General features: G+C 40.7%; 1 long non-coding RNA gene across 1 annotated transcript in view; it reads left to right on the forward strand.

The window, feature by feature from the left end:
• The first annotated feature begins 529 nt into the window (after positions 1 to 529).
• Positions 530 to 24,964, forward strand: part of LOC139042706 (uncharacterized) — a 60,038-nt gene continuing 35,603 nt past the window's right edge. Inside the window, exons 1-2 of the long non-coding RNA XR_011499754.1 lie at positions 530 to 760; positions 2,662 to 2,707. This is a non-coding gene — a long non-coding RNA (uncharacterized lncRNA). The remainder of the gene's footprint in view (positions 761 to 2,661; positions 2,708 to 24,964) is intronic.

The following is a 24,964-nucleotide window of genomic DNA, read 5'->3' on the forward strand; positions in this document are numbered from 1 at the left end:
CCCACTAAAGAGCAACCCCTGTGGGCACATGAGAGCCACTAGTCTCCACTAGAAAATGTGGCAGAATGTAAAGTGTCCCCCATACCACTCACAGATCCATCAACAAAGGCCTCATCCCTTACTGGTGTGGGGGACTGAAATTGGCCACCCCAAGATATGTTTCTTTGGCATGAGGATGATTTGGGGCTGATTACTTTTAAAAACTGCAGACTTGAGAGAAACTCTGAAAAGTAGAAGTTACCCTTTGTTAAGAGACATTTACATTTGTAAAGGAAATCTCCATCAGTAAAGGTATTTCCATCTCTGTACCAGGAAGAAAGGAGGATGAGCTTATCTCTAGAAACTCTTATCAATGTGGAAGGCAAGGACTTAAATCTGCATAATAACCTCACTCTTGTTTACTGTGCTTTTCTGGCAATCTCCCATAACTGGCTCCTCCCACCCCCAACATCCTCCTTTGTCTTTAGCTGAGGATGGTATTTAAGGTAAGAGCTTCTGCCATTTTGGTGAGTTACTCAATTTTCCTGAGTCTCTCCCACGTATACATGTTATAAAGCTTGTTTAATTTTCTCCTGTTATTCTGTCTCATGTCAGTTTAATTTGTAGTCTGGCCAGAAGGACTTAGAGTGGGTAGAGGAAATGTCTTCCTCTCCTACAGTTTAGCAACTTAAACGGGATAAAATTTCACTGCCTGGACACTGCTCACTCCTGGACTGCTGCAGCCAAGAGATCCCGGACCCCTGACAAGAACCAGCAAAAGGTAAGAATTCTTACCACATCAGTCTCCTGGATCTCTGCCTGCAGGGTCCAATGGAAGTGAGAGTAGTGAGGGGTTTTTTTGCGTTTCTAAATTTAGATTAGCAGGAGAAAATTTTGGTGAGGCTAGCTTCTTGGACTCAGTGACTCTAGGATTTGATTGATTACTCATTGGTTGTAGATCCTTTTCCTCCCAGAGATAGTATTTTTCCTTGTCTCTGTCTTTTTTTGTTGTTTGTCCTAAGGCACAGGCATCTGTATAAGCCTGTTGTCTGGGAATATGCGCATAGGTGGAAGCTGTTGCTAAGGGCATATTGGAAGCCAAAAAGGCTGCAACTTTGGTGGGCATGGGTCGAGCAGTTAAGAGCCATTAGGGCACTCACCACCTCAAGAATTCTCAAGTGAAAGGGTGAGTTAGTCACAGAACAGGGTAGATGACACAGTTCCCCCGCCAACTTCAGGAAAATGTCCGTGCAATGACGAGGTACTCTGTAAAACACACACAAACCCCAACCCCATGGCACCTCCCTCCTAGGTGGTATTCTGGCTCCAAGAGACCCAAGGCTTAGCTAAAGCTGGTAATGTGCATATTAGATGAGCTTCGTTCTTCTGTCTTGTTCTGTGTCTTAAGAGCTTGGCTTTATGACCTTTCCGGTCTCCGCCATCTGGAGGATGCATGTACCAGCACACATCTTGGCAGCCAGTCGAGTAGACTGGGGTTCTGGGACACATTCTCTTTGTCTGGCAGTGTCAGCTCTCAGGGGAGTCTGTCACAATTGGTCCCAATTGCTTTCATAAGGGGCCTTTGTCGTCTCAACCTTCGTTGCTTGCTGTGCAATGAAGGCCTTTACTTAGACTATTTTTGGGAGTGAACTTTCTGGATCTCTTGTGGGGATGCCTCTTGTGTCCATAGTTAAGCTTATTGGTATGAGTCACTGTTAAGATCCTGCTCATCAATGTGCCCAGACGATGGATCATTTAAATTGGAAAAACTTCTAAACTGGAGAAAAATTTGTGGGAGCTCCCATCATAATTTTGATTGGTAGCTATGAAAAGGCCAAATTAAAAAGGAAATACACACACAAAAAAAATGACTAGTCTTAAGAGCCTGACTCAGGTTACAATTGAATTGAGAAAATATAAAAGTGTAAGTGTTGATAAGATTATACAGGTTGGAATGGTTGAGCTGATTTTTTTATAAAGAGGTTATATCAACTTTGCCTGAGTATGTTTTAAAATGTCCGACTGAGAACGTTTCCCCTATCCAAAATTATAAGACCAAGACCTATTGATAAAGTCCTAATGAAAACTATAATAAGAGGTATAAGAGTTGATGGAATTCAGATGTAATTTTGTAGAAAATTGATATATTTACAGGTTTTATGTAAAGTGATTGTATCTCTTTTTGCTTGATTGTATTGTGTGGATAGACATTGTCTCACTGGGGAATGTTTCCCCTGCCTGACTGTAAGACATTTAAAGGTGTGATATATTGTCCTGAAAGATTTTAGAACATACAAATATTTGATTCACCTCTTAAGTTAAAAATTTCCCTGATATAAAGAAGCAATTAGAAAGGTGTAGCTGGAGGGGGTGAGTCAGCCTCTTTCTTCATGTTCAGGCTGTAATCCAGTTCTTTGGGGAATTGGAAGCAACTGTCTTTGTCTTGCAAATCCCTGCAAGGCCAGAGGGATGGTTCTAGAGGGCAGTTTAAGGTTCACCTGTCTTTTTGCCAACCCCAGGGCCTACCTTGTTCCTCCCAAAATGCTCCTAGATATAGAGACAAAAGATTGAGACATTAGAAACAGATAAGGCAAATATGCCCCAGAAACTCCATCTTGAAGAAAACCTGGCTGGTTTCTCTGTGCCTTTATGATGTAAATTTTCTGCTCTCATTTTCTCTAGGACCTGAGAGCCATTCTTTTGAAATGCAAATGTTTCTCAGAAACTGGTGAGTTTTGTATTGCACCTAATTCATAACAAAAATTCAACATCTCCGTCTGTGTCTACCTGTGTGTTTATGTGTGTCCATGTGTGATATTTTATCCCTGGACGGTATGGCCAAAATCAAGAGCTCGGTTTAATTGACCGTTAGTAAGTGCTTACGTGTCTTTCAAGTTAAGATGATATGAAATAATCTTCGGTAAATGAAAGCTTGTTTTAGTTTGTTGGTTTGATTAAAATAGACATGTTCTCAGAATTATCAGCATTGGATACAATGCAGACATGCAGCCTGGGTTCACTAGTTTAAAAAAAACACCTCATGTTTTCCTCGTTACAAAGTTATCAGCATGATAACTTAAAATGATAGCTGATTTTGTCTGATGTCTCAAAGTCTTTATGGGCAATCTAAATAATTATTGGAAGCAGGTAAACTAAACAGATGTGGAAAAGATAAGAGTGTTAGGTGAACTTTTAACAAAAATTATGTTATGACGTGTATCTAAAATAACTTCCAAAATCTCTTTGGTAACTTGAAACTTTGAACTTTTGCTAGGTTAATTTAAATGATAAAACTCACTGAGTATCTAGATCATTTCCAAATAAGATGAGATATTAGACTAATTATTAAATGCAAGTTCATCTACTTTTGGCTTCTTGTTGCAGAGAGGCTAAAAGTGTTTGGGTCTATTAGTAAACACGCCTTATGATTTATTACTTGAAGTAGCATGTTTCCTAGAAATTATGAAAAGTGTTTAGAATACTGATATAAAAGACAGTTCGTAGTTGCTTACCCTTTTAGTTTTTGTTAGGGTCTGTGAGAGTTAAAATTCTAATTAATATATGTCATTACAGTTACTAAAAATAAGGCAAATATCTGTGTATTCAAGGAAAGTAAAATGTATGTTTTCAGTAAAGAAGGTAAAAAAATGGAAGTATTTTTGTTTGTTGGGTTAGGAAAGATAAATTTGTCCTAAAGCACTAAAAGGGAAGAAGAAAAGCATGGGACAAACTCTGAATGTAAAAAGAAAGTTATAGAAAATTTGTGAAGGAGAAATTCTGAAAGGAGTTTTATGCTGGTCAAGTTAACTAAGATTAAAGCAAATCCAATTAAGTAAATTAGTTTTAATGTTAAAAATAAGCTGGTGCAAAAATTAAAATTTGGTTTTCTCTCAAAGGATAATTTTCTTGAGCTTTTGGCCTGCTCTAAGTCTACCTAAAAGAAAATCTGTTTCACTAAAATCATTTCCTATGTTCAGAAAGACTGAGGTCTCTCTATTAAGATTTTTTGACTGTTTTAACTGTTTCCCCTTGACTGTTTCTGTTGTCACTTTGATTGAATAGAGTGAGCCTTGTTTCGTATTTGACCAAATGTTTTAAAACCTTTTGATACTTTTGACAAGCGCCCCCCTCCAAAAAAAAAGTTCAAGTCCTGAATAAAGGCTTTCTTTTGACCTGGAAGAAGGAAGAGAATTTCTCTGAGGATTTTCAGAGGGCCCCTGAGACTTCTCAAAGAGATTTTCTCTTCCTATAAGGAGGAAAATACTACACTAATTAGGCTTATTTGGTATGTTAAATGACATGGGAAGCACTGTAAGATGAGTGGCGATAAACTGATGTATGCATTATGTGGGTGAATGCTGTTGATATAGGTGTTTAAAAATTATATAACATTCCTAACATTCTGCTCTGTCCTGGTTGTCAGCCATAATTCTAGTTATTATCTTGAAATGTATGTCACAGAAGTAGCCAGGTTTGTCAGTTGCCCTTTTGAGTCTTTTGTCCTTTGCAGACAATTATTGTTTTACTCTGAATCTTTTGCAAATGTGTTTCATCTTCAGAGAGATTCACGGAAAGGACTCTGACATTTACTCTGGAATGCACATTTCTGATAAACTTTTAGATTATAAAACTGAACTGGTTAAAAAATTATGGAATTCTAATGGAGAAACTGATGACCCCATAAAACTGCTAACAGATAGTTAAGATTCAAAAAATCGATTACACAGGACTGAATGAACTGATGAGGATGATTATAATTTTAGGATTTTTTGTTTAAAATATGGCTGATTTTTTAAATGTTTTGATTTGTTTTAGGATTTATGGAAAACGTTTCCTCTTATTCTAACTATGACTTATAGCAATTTGGTAAATTATGTTTTTGCAAACAAAATTGAAACATTTATCTTTTTCTCCCTACCCGATCCCTCCAGAATTTGGAAACTTACTGAGTGAGTGAGTATGGTTGTTTCATGGCAAAATAGTTATTTGCATAAGTTCAATAAGAATCTATTCTCCTTATAACAGGACACAATTGGAAACATTGGTTATCTTACCAAGGCTTTGACTGGAATGTCACATTTGAGAGAAACAGGTACAGACTCAGATATGACAATACAGCCTTCGAGGAATAAGGTTGACTTTCTGGAATAAAGCCCCTTGGAACTATTGGCCTGATACCTTGTCTACAGAGATTCCAGCAATCTTACCTAGTAAGTAAGGAAGCTCACATATCTGGCAGATGCCTGGAACCTTGAAATATTTTGGGAAACCTCAAGAGAAAAGAGGAATTCATCCAAATATAAGGTATTGCAGGCAAGGCCTGATGACAAATCCTTGGCTTCCTTTCCTGGCCTTGAGAAGCCTTTAAAGTTCAATCTGAGATTCCTTATAAGAAGTTCTAGCAAAGCAGATTTAAAAGCGCCTATATGACCAATGGCTATTCTTGCTGTACTTATGTAAATAATTTGGCCAAGTTTATTGAAACTAAACTTACTTTGCAAACCAGTTAGTCTTAATTTGGCTATCTTTGGTAAAAATGAGGGTGATTTTAGAGAGAAAAGTTATGTTTCAATAAAAACTACAGTACACATTCATGGATTTTAGGTTCTAGTTCTGATAACTGTCCTTGAGGGTTTTATTTTCTATCTGTGAACTGGACTGGATCCTTAATTCTTCTAGTCCCCTTAAATATCTGGCTACGAATCTCCAAACTAATGTTTTCCATTGTTTCCCTCATTTTCATTTGGAATCATTGAGAACTGAACCTGCCCTTTTTCCTGAAGCTTTGCAAACTGAAACTGAACAACTTGATATAAACTTAAAAGAGATTCATGTCTGTTGCTTGTGTAAGCTGTAAGCCACTCAGAAAGATACACCCAATGACATCATCACAGAAATCTCAAGCTGCAAAAGATGCTTCAACCCTGACATCTAGAGATCTTGACTGGCTGTTCCCTGGGCTCAGGAACTGGTTTATAATTTGCTCCAACCATTAACCTTGTTTTTTTTTTATTTCCATATAAATACTTCTTATTAGATACCTGATTGCTTGCTTCCACAATATAGGCCTAACTTTGGGAGCCCACCTGCATCACTGCCTTTTAAAATGAATTTAACTGGACTGATCTATTATCAGGACTAAGAAATATGTTCAGTGACATGAAACAATCTACCACCCAGCTTCTGGACTATGAAACTTCCTAAAGTTTCAAAGGACTGTGAAACTTAAAAGTTTCAAAGGCAGGACTGTGGGGGATTGGAATTGGCCACCCCAAGGTATATCTCTTTGGCATGAGGATTATTTGGAGCTGGTTACTTTTAAAAACTGCAGACATGAGGGGCTGGCCCCATGGCGCAGCGATTAAGTTTGCACGGTCTGCTTTGGCGGCCTGGAGTATGCCAGTTCGGATCCAGGGTGTGGACCTATGCACCACTTTCTAAGCCATGCTGTGGTAGGCATCCCACATATAAAATAGAGGAAGATGGGCACAGGTCTTAGCTCAGGGCTAATCTTCCTCAAAAAAACTTCAGACATGAAAGACACTCTGAAAAGTAGATGTTACCCTTTGTTAAGAGACATTTACATTTGTAAAGGAAATCTCCATCAGTAAAGGTATTTCCATCTCTGTACCAGGAAGAAGGGGGAGATGACCTTATCTCTAAAAACTCTCAGCAATGCAGAAGGGAAGGACCTAAATCTGCATAATAACCTTACTCTTGTTTACTGTGCTTTTCTGGTAATCTCCCATAACTGGCTCCCTCAACCCCCAAAATCCTCCTTTGTCTTTAGCTGAGGATGGTATTTAAGGTGAAAGCTTCCACCATTTTGGTGAGTTACTCAGTTTTCCTGAGTCTCTCCCACGTATACATGTTACAAAGCTTTGTTTAATTTTCTCCTGTTATTCTGTCTCATGTCAATTTAATTTGTAATCTGGCCAGAAGGACTCAGAGTGGGTAGAGGAAATGTCTTCCTCCCCTACACTGGTTTAGGGGAGGAAAGTTTTCCTCAACCCTCTTAGGGTCCCTGTCTGGGTTTGAGAATTCAACTGACAAAGACAGATTAACAGGAGAAAAGCATACACATTTATTTAATGTAAGTTTTATGTGACTTAGGAGCCTTTATAAGGAAATGAAGACCCAAAGAAACAGACCTGAGTATTTTTATGCTAAGTTTGATGAAAAGTCGACAGTTGTGGAGGAATATGAGAGGTCAAGGAGTATGAGGTAAGTATAGTAAACTGAAGGAAACTTAGCAAGGCCGGTTTGTTAGGATTCTTCTCGGTGTCCCCTTGTCCTCAAGATAAGGATGCTCCTTTCCTCAGGTATAGGGAGGGCACCTCTCACATGAGAGTTTTATAACCTGCTTCAGGGGAGAAGGGTGAAGTGAAGGTCAGAGTGACCTTCCTGTTTCTGCTATTTTCTCAGTCTTTCAGTTTAAAATATTCAGTATGCCAAGGTGCCATATTTTGGGATAGTGTGTCCTGATCCCCATCACTGGCTAAAGAAGCATAAGCACAACCTCTAAATAATCATGACTGAATATTAAGCTATGCTGACCTAGAATATATTCTAGGAAACTAGGCTTAAAAATAAAAACAAGGAGGAAAAAAATCTGAGCAGTGACATCAGAGACTGCATACTGCAAGGAAAATATACTTCATAGAATTAGTCTAGGCAAGACATTAAACAAATAAACTAACAAAAAAACAGCAACATCAGGAAGCCTCAGAGGGAGTGTGAAGCAAGTTAGAATCAAGAGTTGCTCCAATATATTATCTAAAATGCCTAGTGTTCAACAGAGAGTTATGAGCCATGCAACAAAACAAGAGAGTGTGATTCTTGTACAGTTAAAAAAGAACAGGCAGCAGAAACCACCTTAAGGGAACCCAGATGTGGGACTTAGAAGACAAAGACCTCAAAGCAGCTATTATAAATATGTTCAAAGAATTAAAGGAAACCATGTGTAAACAATTAAAGGAAAGTTTCATGACAATGATTCATCAAATAAAGAACATAAATAAAGAGATAGAAGTTATGAAAAAAGAACCAAATGGAAATTCTGGAGTTGAAAATTACAACTGAAATGAAAAAGAAAATCACCAGAGGGGCTCAACAGTAGATTTGAGCTGGCAGAAAAAAAGAATTAGTGAACTTGAAGATAGATCATTCAAGATTATACAATCTGAAAAATAGAAAAAATAAAAGAATGAAGAAAAATGAGCAGAGCCTCAGAGACTCATGGGACAAAATAACATGCACCAACATGAAAATAGTGGGAGTACCAGAAGGAGAAGAGAGGGAGAAATGAACAGAAAAACTATTTGAAGAAATAACTACTGAAAATTTCCTAAACATGATGCAAACCATTAATCTACACACCCATAAAGCTCAGCAAACTACAAGTAGGATAAATATGAAGAAATCCACACCAAGGCATGTCATAATAAAAACACTGACAACCAAAGCCAAAGAGAAAATCTTGAAAGCAGAAAAAGAAATATAAGCGTACTCCAGTCTCTTGACACTGCATTGTTTCTCACTGGTCTCAATTCATCCAATCTTGGGTAGCTGTGAAAATGGGGCTCCACACACTAGCTGAAAAATATAAACTTACTCCTGGGTCCTGTTTTGTGGTCCCTTCTGAGAGGGCATCTACTATGGACATGCAAGAGTTTTGATGCAGCCCTTCCCCCTATTGCTGCCCTTTACAGGCTATGTAACTTGAAGACAGTTACTTATTAGCCTCTCTGAGCTCACTTTCCAAATCTCTAAGTGCACCTCATATCCCTACCTTGTTTTACTATTGTAAGAATTAGAAACAATATATGTGCAGTGTTGTGACTGTTGGAGTTACTGCAGAAATGATGATAGCTGATCTTGGAAGAGAGTGGTTATTATGTGCTCAAGTTTGGCGTGGTGCTCCAGGAGATGAATGCCAGCCCTCAGAAGTGCAGAAGTGAGGAGTGCAAACCATTGGTTGAGTGAGCACCACGCATTCATGGCCTCCAAGGGCACAGCAGTGCCTAGCAGCATGCGTTGTGATAATTTCTTCTTAACAATGACCTTCAGCACTGCCTTGCTCTGGCCCAGGCACTGTCACTAGGGCCTCCATTTGTGTAAATAAGTCATCCTCACACCTCTCAATAAACCTGTCTGATAGGTATGATGATGCCTTTTTTACAGGTAAAAATGTCATTGAGGCTCAGAGGCATGAATTAACCTACACAGCGTCACATAACATATAAGAGGCAGAGCTAGACTGTACACTCGGAGCCCTTTACTGGCAAATAAGAGCTCTTGTCCCACACTCTGCTGCCCCTCAGATTCACTCATTTATCCTGTATGTATTGAACACCCGCTGGATGCCAACTACTGGGGCTGTCAGGACTAGACTCTGCATTCATTTGGACATTTCCATGTAATATTAGCTTTGGCTTTAGCTAAGGTGTTAAGTGTGTTGATTTTCCTCTTGGTTCAGTTTGGGCTGTGCCCCCAGAAATCATTAGCACACAATCTGCTAACGAGCAGAGCTCAGATGGCTGCTTAGTCGTCTGAGACCCACCCCCAAGTTAACCTCTCCAAGATGCCAGAGGCTCCAGTGTTAAGTGGTGGTTTAAGTTCTCAGAGAAGCCTGTCACATGGATTGAACCCAAAGACTGCACCGTGGGGTGGCATTTGGGGCTTCAGAGTGGCTCTGTGCTGCTCCAATGGGTGTGCTCTCCCATTTTAGGTGGGTGCTTTTCATAATTCAACAGAGAAATATATGTGAGATAGATAGGACAGCCTTCAGGTGAGGATTGGGTCCTTTTTAGATTCATTCTCATTTGACAGACCTTTACTAGACACAAGCCCTCAAAGAGTTCAGAGTCCTCACATCTTGAACATAGATGCCCAAATACCTCAACTTAAACATTAGGACAGATCATGAAACAATTCAGAGACATCATACCCTAAAAACAGAATTCCAAACGCATCAGATTCAAACCTTGGGGCAGATACTTAAAGAGGTCAGAGACCTCATGCCAAGAAGACAGACCCAAATCTACCTGAGACTCAAACCTGAGGACATAGACCCTCAGAGAATTCACAGACCATGCCCTGAACACAGATACCTAAATATCTCTGAGTAAAATATTGGGAAATAGAACATATAGAGTGCAGAGACATCATGGCTTGAAAACCACCCCCTGAATAACTCAGACTTAAACCTTGGAACACAGACTATCAAAGGGTTTAGAAATGTCACACCCAGGGCTGGCCTGGTGGTGCAGTGGTTAAGTGCACACGTTCTGCTTTGGCGGCCCGGGGTTTGCCAGTTCGGATCCCAGGTGCGGACATGGCACCACTTGGCAGGCTATGCTGTGGTAGGCGTCCTACATATAAAGTAGAGGAAGATGGGCACGGATGTTACCTCAGGGCCAGTCTTCCTCAGCAAAAAGAGGAGAATTGGCAGCAGATGTTAGCTCAGGGCTAATCTTCCTAAAAAAAAAAAAAAGAGGTAGAATATAAAGATGTTTGGAAAAAAAAAAGAAAGAAATGTCTGAACCCCTGAACCCCAAATACCTCAGACACAAACTTTAGGATACATACCCTCAAAGAGTTCAAAGGCCTCACATCTTGAACACAAATCCCAAAGTCTCAGATTAAAAATTGAAAAAAAGACAATGAAAAAGTTCAAAGACCTCACATTCTGAACTTAGACTCCAAATAATTCAAACAAAACTTAGGACATAGAACGTCTACAAGGTCAGAGAACTCACCCCTTGAAGACGAACACCCAAACACCTCATACTCAAACATTGAAGCACAGACTCCTTAGAGACTTCAGAGATCTCATATCCTGAATACGGACTCACCAAATACCTCAGACTCAACCCTTGGGGAAGAGACCCTCTAAAACTTCAGAGATTTCATACCCTGATCATGGACCCCCAATTGCCTCAAACTCAATCCTTGGGGCATAGAATTCCAATGAAATCAGAGAACTCACACCCTAACCAGAGCACACTAAATACTTAAGACTTAACACTTGGTACATAGACCTCAAAAGTTCAGGGACCTCACACCTTGAACACATCACAAAAACCTGAGATATAAACCTTCAAAGACAGAACCTCGAAGATTTTCAGGAACCTCACACCTTGACCACAGACCTCTCAGACGCCTCAGACTCAAATCTTGAAGAGCAGACCTTTGAGGAGTTCAGGACTCATACCCTGACCGGAGTAACATGGACAATTAAGTCTCAAATTTTGGTACACAGACTCTCAGAGTTTAGAGACCTCACACCCTGAACACAGACACCAAAATACTGTACCTCAGGCTGAACCTTGGAACAGATCCTGAAAGACTTCAGAGACCTCATACACGGAACACAGACTCCAAATTACCTCAGACATAAACTTGGAAAAACAGATTCTCAAAGATTTCAGAGACCTCATATCTTGAATAAAGACCCTAGAAATACTTCAGATTCAAAACTTGGAACACAAACCCTCAATGAGTTCAGAGACCTAATGCCCTGGACACAGATCCCCAGGTACCTCAAACTCAAACCCTGGAACAAAGATCACCAAAGCATTTAGGAAGCACAAACCCTAAACTCAGACCCCAAATACGTCACACTGAATCTTGAGGATAAACACACTCAAAGAGTTTAGAAACTTTACACACTCAATGAAGAAGCTGAAATATTGTAGACAATAAAAAGTTCGTAGACCTCACACCAAGAACATGGACTTCCAGATACTTCAGACTCAATACTTGGGACACAGACCCTCAAAGAGTTGAGTCCTCACATCCTGAACAAAGACCCCCCCCAAAACAAAACCCCTACATCCAAACTTTGGGTCACAGATCCTCAAGGAGATCAGATATCTCAAACCCTGAACACAGACTGCAAACGCCTCAGACTAAAACCACAGGACACAGACCATCAATGCACTCAAAGACCTCACCCAGTAACAAAACTCCAAATACTTTCAGACTCAAATGTTGAGACACACTCTGTCAATGATTTCAGAGAACTTGCATTCACCCTTTCTTTTATTTTCTGTATTCTGATGCTTTGACATCTAGGGCCTGGCTGACCCTGGAAGGACTGACCCTCCCAGAGTTAGTCAAGTCCTAGAAATAGTAAACAACTTGCCTGAGAGAGTGCTTTTCAAATATAAACTAACCAATCCAGAGCCCTCACCCTAAATACCTCCTCTATCAGGCTCTCACACTCCAGACCACTATTTCTCTGCCCTAATCACCAAGAGCCAGGTACCAGACAGCTAGGGACAACTCCTATACCAGAGCCCACTGAAATTATTCAAATTAGCCCATCCTAAGCCTGCTTACCCTGCTTAGCCCATTCCTTCCTGTGGAAACCACAGTAAAGACTCTTATCCACAATTTCCCTAGCTCCCTCTGCTTCGTGACTGACCCTGGTGCTTCGCCATGTGGCACCCCATGGTACGGCATGCCCCCTTCTCTTGGAATCTGTGAGTATAACAAACTGTGTTTTCAATGGCAGTCATTTCCTGATCTGTTGGCCTAAATAATAACAAAACCTATGTTAAAACAGACCTCATAACCTGACCAGATATCACCAAATACATAAGCCTCAAAACTTGATATACATACCTTCAAAAAGTTCAGAGAACTCTAACCCTGAATACTGACCCTGAAATATCTCAGGCTGAAACCATAAGATGGACCCTGGAAGAGTACAGAGACCTCACAACTTGGACACTGTTCCCAAATACCTCTGACTCAAACCATGCAGCACAGACCCTCAAAGAGTTCAGAGGATTCAAATGCTGAATGCAGACCCAAACACCTCAGACTCAAAACTTAGAAAACAGACTCTGAAATACTTCAACAAACTCACATCCTGAACTTGAAGTCCATAATACTTCAGATTCAAACCATGGGACAAAACCTCAAAGAGTTCACTTACCACACACCATGAACTAAGACCCCTAGTTAACTAAGACTCCAACCGTGGGACACACATCCTCAAAGAATTTAGGGACCTCACACCCTGAACACAGACATCTAAATACCTCAGAGTTAAACCTTAGAACATACACCATCAAAGTAGTTTGAAACGTTAGACCCTGAAAAAGACCCCCAAATACCTCAGATTCAAACCTTAGGAGAGAGCCTCACTGAATCCAGAGACTTCACACCCTGACTATAAACCTCCCTGCCACCAGATACCTCAGACTAAAACCTTGCGACATGAAACCTCATACAGTTCAGGAACTTCACACCTAGAACAGAAATCTCAAATATATCAGATTCAAACCTTGGATGAGAGCCTCCAAGAGTTCAGAAAGCTCCCTCCCTGAAAGCAGACCCCCAAATCCTCAGATCCACACTCAGAACACAGACCATCTAAAATTTCAGAGACCTCACACCTTAAACAGAGAAGCACAAATACCTCAGCCTCAAACCTTGTAAAACAAACTCTCAAATATTCAGAGACTTCACACCATGAACACAGACACTCAAATACCCGAACACTACGATGGGACAGAGCCTCAAGAGTTTGGAGACAGGAGGCCCTAAACACAAATTTCCAAACACCTCAGACTGATATCTTAAAACACAGACCATCAAAGTTTTCAGAGACCGCACACCCTGAACACAAACCCCACGTATCTCAGATTCAAACTTTGGAGCACAGATACTCAGAGAGTTCAAGGATCTCACACTCTGATTTCCAACACCAAATACCTCAGAACAAAATTTGGACAGATGCTCTAAAAGTTCTAAGACTTCAGACCCTAAACCCAGACCTCCCAAATAAATCAGACCTAAACCATGGAGCACCGACTCTGAAGGATCTCAGTGACCACAGACACTGATTACAGAACCTAATTACCTCAGACTCAAACCTTGGAACATAGACCATCAAAGCATTTTAAAACCTCATATAGTGAAAAAGAGTCCAAATACCTCCGAGTCATACCTTGGTATATAGACCCTCAAAGATTTCAGAGACCCCACACCTGAACACAGACCAAAAATACGTCACACACAAAATTTGGGATAAAGACCCTATAAAAGTGCGGAGAGCAGCATTATTTACAATAGCCAGAAGGCAGAAGCAACTCAAATGTCCATTGAGAATGAACAGAGAAACAAAATGTGATATAGACATACAAGGGAATATTATTCAGCCTTAAAAAGGAAGAAAATCCTGACACACGCTGCAACACGGATGAAGCTTGAAGACAATATGCTAAGTGAAGCCAGTCACAAAAGGACAAATACTGTATGATTTCACTTATATGAGATACTTAGAGTAGTCAAATTTGTAGACAGAAAGTGGAATGGTGACTTGCCAGGGACTGGGGGTAGGGGAAAGTGGGGAGTTAGTGTTCAATGGGTACAGAGTTTCAGTTTGGGAAGATGAAAAAGTTCTGGAGATCTGTTGCACAACAGCGTGAATGTACTTAATGAACTGTACATTTAAAAATAGTTGAGATGGTAAATTTTATATTATGTGTATTTTATCACAATTATAAATATAAGGATTGGGAATATTAACTGGATCTCTGCATTATCTGCTTGATTGTTCACCTTGGACCAACCTGTAGGTCCTCCTAAATACGCTGTCAAATTGCTTACTCACTATTACTCAGAGGCAGCATCCACCCCCTAGAATGAGAGTTAGAAATTGCAAGGAGACTAACATGATTGTTGAGGATCATCTGTGTTATTGTTCCCTTCCTTAAAGAAAAAGAACAATGAGTAGACAGAGACACAAGAATGAGCATTTGTGGGAAAGAGGGGATTTTAAATTATAGAATCTCTCCAGTTTAACCAGAAGAGTCATGGGGAAATACCATTTCTATCACTTCTTCAATTGAGTTCAAATTCCCTTATTAATCTTGATATATGAATACTCAGAAAGAATTATAATAATTATCATAAGTATAATACTAATTACCATTGGATTTCACACATGTATAGTGCTTTACAATATTCAGAGCACTTTTGTGTTCATTTAATTCTTGCAACTCTAACAAGAAGACAAGACTGAGCCAAACAACTTCTGGCTTAGGATCAGTGCTCATGTGGGCATCTCTGGCTCCGGAAGTCATCAGCTCTGCCTTGTGACCTCCAAAACATTGAACATTGGTAACTGCCTGATCTGTCCTAATCTTCTATCTGCTCCTCTTGCCATTGACAGTACCTAGTTCCCATAATCTATGATCCAGCACAAAGTTTTGCAAAATTTACTTAATAATCTATCTGGAGTCCATCTACTACTCTCAGGCCTTTATCATTTCTCACTTGTAGTACTATAACGTCCTTCCAACTAGTCTCTCTACCTCCAATTTGGCCCCTTGATTTAGTCAGCTTCATGGCAATAAAAAATATGGTTCATTCAAAGTGTCTACATTTAAAGAGTTGAACTAATGGTTCATTCAGAGACATTTTGGCAGAGTTAAAGGAACCAACTGAGGAGGGTGAGACACCCAGGGAACAGCAACAGGGAGAAGCTATTACCATCCCTACATGTGAAGAGGCAAGGGGAAACAGCAATGTGACCAGAACCCAGTGAGAACTAGAGCAGTGGAAGAGGGGCCAGCAGACAGGAGCTGTGGCTGCAAGTAGAGAACCACAGTCATGAAGGATCCACAACCAGGCAGGGAGGGAGTGAGGGGTGGACAGATAAATACCCCCGCAAACTCTCTCTCTAGCCACACTCTGATCTGCTGATGTCCACTTCTTCCCACCCACCCTTCCCACACATGCATTGTCCAAATTCAAGCAGAAGTTAGAGGATATAGTGGTTTTAAATGTCTTCAAATTCTTCTAATGTTTCTCATGAAGGGGTGGAGTCTAATTCTCCTCCACTTAAATATGGGCTGGCCTTAAGGACTCACCTCTAACAAATAGAATGTGACGGAAGTAATGCTACATAATTTCTCAAACTAGGCCATAAAGCAATACAGCTTCTGCCTGCCTCTCTCTCTTGGGATGCTTGCCCTTGGAACACAGCCATGCTGTGAGGAAGCCCAAGCTACCTAGAGAGCCCACGTATAGGTTGTATTCTGGCAAAAGCCCCTGCAGAAGCCTCAGCTGGCAGCCAGCACAACCACCAGACAAGTGAGTGAGGAAGCCTTCAAGATGACTTCAGCACCAGTCAGCTGTCTGACTAAAACCACATGAGAGACCCCCAACTGACAACTGCCCAGCTGAGCCCAGTCAACCCCCAGATATGTAAGAAATAATAAAAAATGATTGTGATGCTTTATGTCACTAGGTTTGGGGTGGTTTGTTATGCAATTATAGATAACTGGAACTCTGAGAACCCAGGTGATGCAGTCTGTGAAAGCCTTTTGGGCACAGAGAAAGAGCAGAAAGTGAATCTAGGGGAGTACACAGAAGATAACCAGCACAGCCTTCTTAAATCTGTCCTCTATGGTATGACCAGAATGATTTATCCACCAAGCTAACCTGGAACCTGGTCACTCCAGTAGTTAAAACCCTTCATTGGCTACAAGCAAAAGCCTAAGCCTGGCATACAAGAACTTCCAGGGCCTTGCTTTTCCTGCTCTTCAGTACCATCTCCAGGAACCCCATGCTCCATTTTAATGGTTATACTGGATTTTTGTAGTTCTCCCTATACACCATGCTGTTTCTTTCCTCAAAGACTTTGTTTATGACTTTCCTTCTATTACACCCTTTCCTTTCTTTTTTTTACCTATCAATCTTGAGTGTCACCTCCTTTAGGAGCCTTGGCTGAAAATTCTATCCATATCTTTTTTGTATTTAGACTTTACCCTAATGTAATGAAATCATCTCTTTCTGGGTCTTGGTCTGTTTTCCCTACAGGGGAAGCTCCTGAAAGGCTAGGAGGAGTCTTTACTCATGTTTGTATCTCAGTACACGGCACATGCCCACAGAGATTGCCTGAACAGAGGCCCGGCCTTTAATTTGTCTCGAGTCTAGACTAGAGGCATTATGAAGGGCAGAGACCATGCTGGTCTCATTCTCAACTCTAATCCCAATGCCTAACACAAGGACTGGCAAACAGGTGCTCAAACGTCACCCTTGCATGAATGCATAAAATTGAATTCCAAAAAAAAATTCAGCATGGAAATAACTCTGCACTTAATTTCTCAGTAAATACTGTTTGTCTGGAACTTGAAATATGTTTTGAACCATTGTTATCAACTCAAAAAAAGCAAGAGAAATGGGTGGAAATTGTTCTTTCTACACTCTTTAGTATCTCAGGTTTGGGAAGGCTCAGTAAGCAAAGGCATCAAAAATAACAGCTTAAAAAATACCAGAATTTACTTCAATAAAATGAGCTGGCCAATGTAAACGACCTAATGCCCTCAGTAGCATAATACAGAGATATGACAATAAGCTTTTATAATAAAAAGATTTTTTTTCAAGGAAAAGGAAGAAGCTGAGGTGGGAGGTAACATAGACTCTTAAAATCCATTCTGTTAAAGAAAAAATTATTCTAACACTCGTTAAAATGGTAAAGAAGACTTTATTCAGGACTATTGCAATAGGTTTGTCAGTGAGTTGAACTTAAATAGCCAGTTATTTCCCCAGCAAAAAATGAGTTTATTTGAGATCAGCAAAAAATTGCAATTCAGAGTCTACAACCACAGCGAGCCATGTGCAAGTCCCCCAGCAGCAAAGGGAGGAGAAACTCTTTTCTAGAGGGGAAGAGGAAGTTGGGAGGGCTATTGTAAACAAAGAGTTCCAGATGTAGTGGCTTTTCATTGGCCGAGTTGTGACAGTCTCTCGTTGGCTGAGTTCCTTGCCAGTCAAAAAGGAAGTCTTTCTTCTTCCTGTTGGGCTCTGCTATCCATGTAGGACGTGAGAGCTCCCCCTTTTGGCCTCCTGACTCCAATTTAATGAAGTTTCTGTTTATTAATTTGACAGAGGAAAAACTTTCCCTCTGTCCTTCTAGTTTCAGTGCTTGGAGCCTGCAAATTAAACTTACAAAATACAGTGAACAGTAGCAGAATATGCCATCCCAAAATATACACTTTGGCACAAGAATTATTTTGAGCTGAAAGCAATTAAGAAGAAGCAGATCAAGAAAAGCTCTCTTCTCTCCCTCTATTTGCCTAAAAGTAGGACAAAAATTTGTAAAGGGATCCCCCGTCCCCTCTATAACAGGAAGGACAGAAGTTAATCACCAGAGACAACTCTAGACTCTTGTCAGCCCAGAGAGGGCACCAGAGGAATCTACATAACAAACGTTACTAACCAGCCCTTGTCTTCCATTTGTTTCCCCCATATATTTACCTTTCCACAATTTTCCACCCTTAGAAACTCAAAGTTCTTTTCCTTTCCTTTGTCACTTCTCTAAAAATGTATTGTTCTTTTGTTAAGATGCTATATAAGCCCAATTTCTACCTACCCCTTTGAGTTACTCATCACTGAATATTCTCATGTGTATGCACAATGCACACATTAATAAGCTTCTGTTTGGTTTCCTCTTGTTAATCTGTCTTTTGTCAGTCCAATTAGCAGGACTGCAGCCAATGACCCTAGGATGGGTAGAGGAAACAGACTTTTTTCCTCTCCCACAACTGATTAGCAAGAGAAAAAACAGATTTTTATTTCTGTATGTACATACAGGAGTTCACAGAAAAGTGTGACTCAAGGAGGCATTTAGAATTTGTGGCTTAAATACCATCTTAATAGGGGAAGGGGTAAGGGGAAAAGGTAGTTACAGGAAAACAAATGACTTTGGGGGAAGATAAATGGGCCATTAGGAGAATAGATGGGAGATATGGTAGCTTTGCAGACAATGCCTGTTTAGGCATGGTGTGGAACCTCTCATCTCCAGTGATAAGGGTTAATCTTCCCTGGTTGTTCCCAGGAAGAGGGACAGTCGAGTTCTTTTGGGAGGTTCTGCTTTTAGGCAGATAAGAGATTTCAGGAACTCAAATGCTTTCTTCTTGAAATGATTTTTACGCCACAGTAACTTATTCTGGACCCCTTCAAGTGTCGAGACTATCACAGTAGAGGAGAGAGATTGGGCTCAACTCCAAATATAACAAGGACAAGTGGGGATTTATAGTCAATCATCAGAATAAGGGGTCAATAGATGGAAAATTACTGAAAAGAGACATCAAGTGTAGGGGGATTCTTGCTAAACCAACTCAACAGGATTCTTACTGAAGGCAAACCAGGGTGAGGAGATAGCAAGAGATTCTCACTAAACTGACTTAGCAGGATTCTTGCTACAACTGGACTAGGCAGGCAAAGGACAAGGCCCAAGGGCAAGGTGTAGTTGAAAAGAGGACTCAGAGGAGCTTGACTAAAGTTTGGTCAAGGAGAGAGACTTTATCACTTCTGAACTCAAAGTGAAGCTGACCATAGTATTTATCAGGTGTCATCTGAACTCCAAGGGCACTGTGTGACCATGGCCTAAATGGAGCCAAAGACACAAATATGGCATTTGAGCCTTGTGGCTTTATATTTTAGTTCTGTGTTGCTTTTCTTACTCTACTCACAAAAATTAAAGGAGAAATGTCCTCTAACCAAAAATGACTGAGACAACCTATGAAATGGGAGAAAATATTTGCAAACCATATATCTGATAAGGGGTTAATATCCAAAGAATGTAAAGAACTCATGCAACTCAATAACCAAAACCCCAAACAATCCAATTAAAAAGTGAGAAGAACAGAATAGACATTTTTCTAAGAAAGACATTCAAATGGCCAACAGGTATGTGATAAGGTGCTCAACATCACTAATCATCAGGGAAATGCAAATCAAAACCACAGTGAGCTATCACCTCACACCTGTTAGAATGGCTATTATCAAGAATACAAGAGAGAACAAGTGTTGGTGAGGATATGAGAAAAGGGAACCCTTGTGCACTGTTGGTGGGAATGTAAATTGGTACAGTCACTATGAAAAACGGTATAGAGATTCCTCAAAAAATTAAAAATAGAACTACCCTATGATCCAGCAATCCTACTCCGGGGTATATATCTGAAGCAAAGGAAAATAAGATATTGAAAAAATGTCTGCACTCTTGCGTTTGTTACAGCATTATTCATAATAGACAATATATGGAAACAACCTAAGCGCCCATCAACAGACGAATGGATAAAGAAGATGTCATACATATATACACAATGGAATATTATTCAGCCATGAGAAGGAAGGAAATCTTGCCATTTGCAACAACATGAATGGACCTTAAGGACATTATGCTAAGTGAGATGTCAGACAGAGAAAGACTATATGACCTCACTTATATGTGGAATCTAAAAAAGCCAAACTCATAGACACAGAGAGTAGAATAGCGGTTACCAGGGGCTGAGGGCGGGGGGGGGGGGGGGGGCGCGTTGGGGAGAAGTTGATCAAAGAGTACAAAGTTGCAGTTATGTAGGATGAATAAGTTTTGGAGATCTAATGCACAGCATAGTGATCATAGTCAACAACGCTGTACTATATACTTCAAATTCCTAAGAGACTAGATCTTAAATGTTCTGACCACAAAAAAGAAATGATAATAATGTGACGTGATAGAGGTGTTAGCTAACGCTATGGTGGTCATCATACTGCAGTATATAAACGTATCAAATCAACACGTTGTACACCCTAAACTTACGCAATGTTATGTGTCAATTCTATCTCAATTTTAAGAAAATGACCCAATGAGTGTTCATAAATATCCCCTCAAATCTTATAAAACCTAAAGTTTCTGTGGGAATTCTGTTGTAGAAGAAAATATAAAGATTATTTTTAATAAAAAATTATTTTTGAATAAAAGAGGGAGCAAAGATTCTAGGCTGTGATGGGGATCAGGACATGCTACTCCAAAAAATGGCACCTTGGCATATTGAATATTTTAAGCTGAAGGAGTTTGAGAAGACAGCAGAAGCACCTTCCCCCCCTTCTCCCCTGAAGCAGGTTTTAAAACCCTCATGTGAGAAGTGCCCTCCCTATACCCGGAAGAAAGGAGCGTCTTTATCTCTAAGGATACAGGGACACCAAGCAAAATCCTAACCAACAGGCCTTGCTAAATTTCCTTCAGTTTACTGCACTTACCTCATACTCCTTGACCTCTCATGTTCCTCCATGACTGTCTACTCTTCATCAAACCCAGCATAAAAATACTCAGGTCTGTTTCTTCAGGTCTTCATTTCCTTATAAAGTCTCCCAAGTCATATAAAACTTACATTAAATAAATGTGTGTGCTTTTCTCCTATTAATCTGTCTTTGTCAGTTTAATTTTCAGACCCACCCAGGGACCCTAAGAGGGTCAAGGAAAATTTCTTCCTGTATAGCTGCATTCAGGAAGCTTTTGAGGAAAATTAGCATGGGCGTATTCTAGCCAAAATGGAACTTTGGCTCCCGTTTCCTGACTAAACCATTTATTGTGATGAGCCTTCCTAGCTGTCTTGTCTTTTATGTCTCCTCCCACACCCCCTCTGCCCCCCACCATGCTTAATTGTATCCCCATTCCTCCTCTCACCTTATTATCCCCTGTGGGGGCCCCTCCTATGTAACTTGGTCCCTCTGTTCCAGCAGGTGGTTCCTGAAGCTCTGGCCACTCCTTTTGACTCACCCGAGCAAAGTTTTAGCCATTAAAATATTGAAGAAAAAGAGAGTTTGCAGAGGAAAAACTGTTCTGAGGGGGAAATTGACAAGAAGTACAGAGTTATTTTAAAAATAAAAGCCAACACAGAAAGATAAAATATACCAAATTTCTCATCTTCTTTCTCTCCCCATCCCCCCATACAGTTCAAAGCTGTCCAAAGTTTTCAAAAAACCTCATAATGAACAACTGCAGAGAATACCTGGCTCAGTGAAAAGGTCTGTAGCCACAGGATCTGGAAGCATCTAGAATCACTGATAGGAATCCTAAAGCCATTAGAATTAAGTAGGCACACACAGGAACTCCATGCATTAAAGATTTAGGGTATCTGAAGTCAAACCTACTCTTTCACCCTAAAAAAAATCACTGCGCCTCATGCTGATCATATTGCAAGTCCAACTAAATGGTTTAACCTTTTGTGACATTCTTACTCTTCCTAAATTCCTACTCTAACTTTCCTGCCCTTAACCCTTCCATTCACCTTGCCAGAAGCTCCTTGCAAAGAACTATTTGTGTTTAGGCGGAAAACTCTGTATCATCTATAGGATGCCTTTCTGGGTTATCCTGAAAGGGCTATCCAGTTCTAGAGTCTGTCCTGTTCATTGTCTTTGAGCTACTTTGCAAATCTTTGTAAGCTATAGGTAACTGATAGATATGTTAATTCTGCCCTTTTTGTTAGTAATTCTAATTAACTTCCTCCCCTTTGTGGCAAACCATTTTTGTGGACATTTGTAATTCACTTCAAGATTTCTTTACATTATATAAATCTGTGCCATTTTGACTTTTCCTTTGAACTGGTCACAACATCTGCTTGGTTCTCTCATATCATAGAGGTGTCAAAGACTTTGTCCTTGACCAAGTTGGTCAGGCTTCCCTGAGCCATCTTCTCAGCTATGCCTTGATGTTGGCCCCGAATCCTTGGGGTGCCTGCATAGCCCAACTGTAGCAAGAATCCTGATAAGTCAGTTTATCGAGAATGCTCCCATCCTTGATAATCCTATCGCCATGCCTGCCTTCAGCAAGAATCCTGTCAGGTCAGTTTAGCAAGAATATCTCTACCCTTGATGTCTCTTCTTAGTAATTTTCCGTCCACCGACTCCTTATTCTGTTCCTATGCTATAAATCCCCAGCTGTCTTTGTTGTATTCAGAATTGAGCCCAGTTCTATACTGAGGTCTCTTTTCCCCTAATGCAATAGTTCCTGAATAAAGTCTATTTTTACTGCTTTAACTACTGTCAGGCTCCAGTTCTCTTTAATAGGAGTAAAATTAATTCTTTAACATATGTTTATTTTTATATCTGTATGAGAGTCATGATTTTACCTTTTTCTGAAAATTATATTTTAACAGCCTTCTCCTGCTCCCACCAAAGCATATCTGTCACTTCTGCAAAGGAAAATTGATTATGTACATATCTCTTCCAGGATATCTTTATTATGTGTTCCTTCAGTGTTGAACTACTCCTTATGTGATGAATGAGTGATGTGTTTCTTTGTTCTTGGGAGGATTTACTATCCCCAATTAGATTGAATTCCCAAGAATCCAGAGAGTCATGTGTTTCTTTGATATTCCCAGACAAGGACCTTGCACAAGACTCTGGTGGAATTTATTTTCACAGTGATGTCCTCCTGGGGTGGTTGTCTGACAGCCACTTCTACAAAGGTGGGAGGCAGGAATCATCCAAGCAAAGTGATGGAGCTCAGAAACAGCCATTAACACAGCCCATGCTCTAAAGCTGCACTGTTTCATTGCCCCGGGCCCTTATTCAGATGTGAAATTCCTCCCTCCACACAACACTTACTAACAAGCTTACTTGTCTAGTCCCTTCCTACAGCAGATTAGAAAAAATGACCTAAGAGTGGGCTCTTAGAAACAGGCATGATGACAGAAGGGTAAGGGACAGCTGCTGTGTAACTGAGAGAAGAGATTAAAAAAAGGAGTAAATCAAATAAAATGAATCACTATATTGCTGGACAGTTTTAAAAAGTAGAAGTCAATAGAAAAGAGTTTGGAACTCTGTACAATATCATCTGCTAAATGTGGGGCAAAGTATAATATATTTTGGGTAGATGTACTTCATACGTGTGAAGTATTCATATATATGACATCTCCATTCATAACCATATCAGATAGATTTGCTGTTACTCAAAGATAGAGAATACATCCAAATTATTGTTTGGTTAATATTATCATGAAATCAGTAGCTGCTAATGCACTTGCATTAGAGTGTAATGATTAGAATTTCGGAAGAAACACTGATCTTAGAATAAACAACTGTTGGAGACATATCTTGTAGTCAGGTACTGTTGCTAGACCTTACTACTGATGAATTATCTAAGGCCAACATCCCAGAGTCCCTGCTTTGGAGTTCAGATTACAGCAGGCTTTTTCTTCCCCTGATCAGGCCTTACAGCAAGCCTGACTTTGGGCATTCCTAACTGTTAAGCTCTTCTCATGAAAGCAAACTTGCTAAAAAATCAGGGGCTTGGACATCAACATCAGGTGCAGTTCCCTTTGTCTCTCCTCTCTAAGTTACAAACAGCAGGACATCCATTGACCAACAAAGGACTGCCTGCAAACACACAAGAACTCCTGAGAGATCCATACATCTATACATGTGAAGGTGGGTAGACTGGACCTCCTGGACGTGGTGGAACCAAGAGAGCTGTGTCCACACTACCAAGGCTGGAGGCTCTAGGAACTGTGGCCATGCCTGAGACCAGAGGCCCAAGGAACTGAGGTAATGCCGAGAATGGAAGCCCCAGGAACCCAGGTAGTCCATGCTTCCAGAGGCACCAGGAACTGCTATGGGGCCACAACCAGAGGCTCTGGGAACCATGACAATATCTGTGACCGAGCCCCTTTCCCTGGCAGTGGTGCCTTTGACCCCAGCCCTCCTAGCAGTGAAGGCTGCATCCAAGACCCCAATACCCCACAGCAGCAGTGGTAGCACCTGTGACCTTAGGTTCCAAGAATCACACTGGCACTCGAGACCAGAGGGTGCAAGAACCACAGCAGCATTCACAATTCAGCCCCCTTCCCCTCCCCTGGCAGTGGCACCCCAACACTGGCCCTTCCAGCAGTGGGGGCCACACACAAGACCCCAGGCCCCTGGCAGCAGCAATAGTGCCCATGATCTGAGGTTCCAGGAGCCACACAGATGCCCAAGACCAGAGGGTTCAGGAATGCTGGCAGTGCTTATGATCCAGGTTCCCCTCCTCCCATTGTGGTAGTGGTATTGCCCACAACCCCGGCCCACCCAGCAGTGGTAGTGACACCTGTGAACCCAGCACCACCAGAAGCTGTGTTGCCAAGCCCCTAGAAAACCTGGGAGCAGCAGTTCAGGCAGCACACATGGCAGCAGCACCTGAGCCTGTGGAGAGCCAGGC

This window comes from Equus asinus, chromosome X (assembly GCF_041296235.1).
Source record: "Equus asinus isolate D_3611 breed Donkey chromosome X, EquAss-T2T_v2, whole genome shotgun sequence".
Lineage (NCBI taxonomy): Eukaryota > Metazoa > Chordata > Mammalia > Perissodactyla > Equidae > Equus > Equus asinus.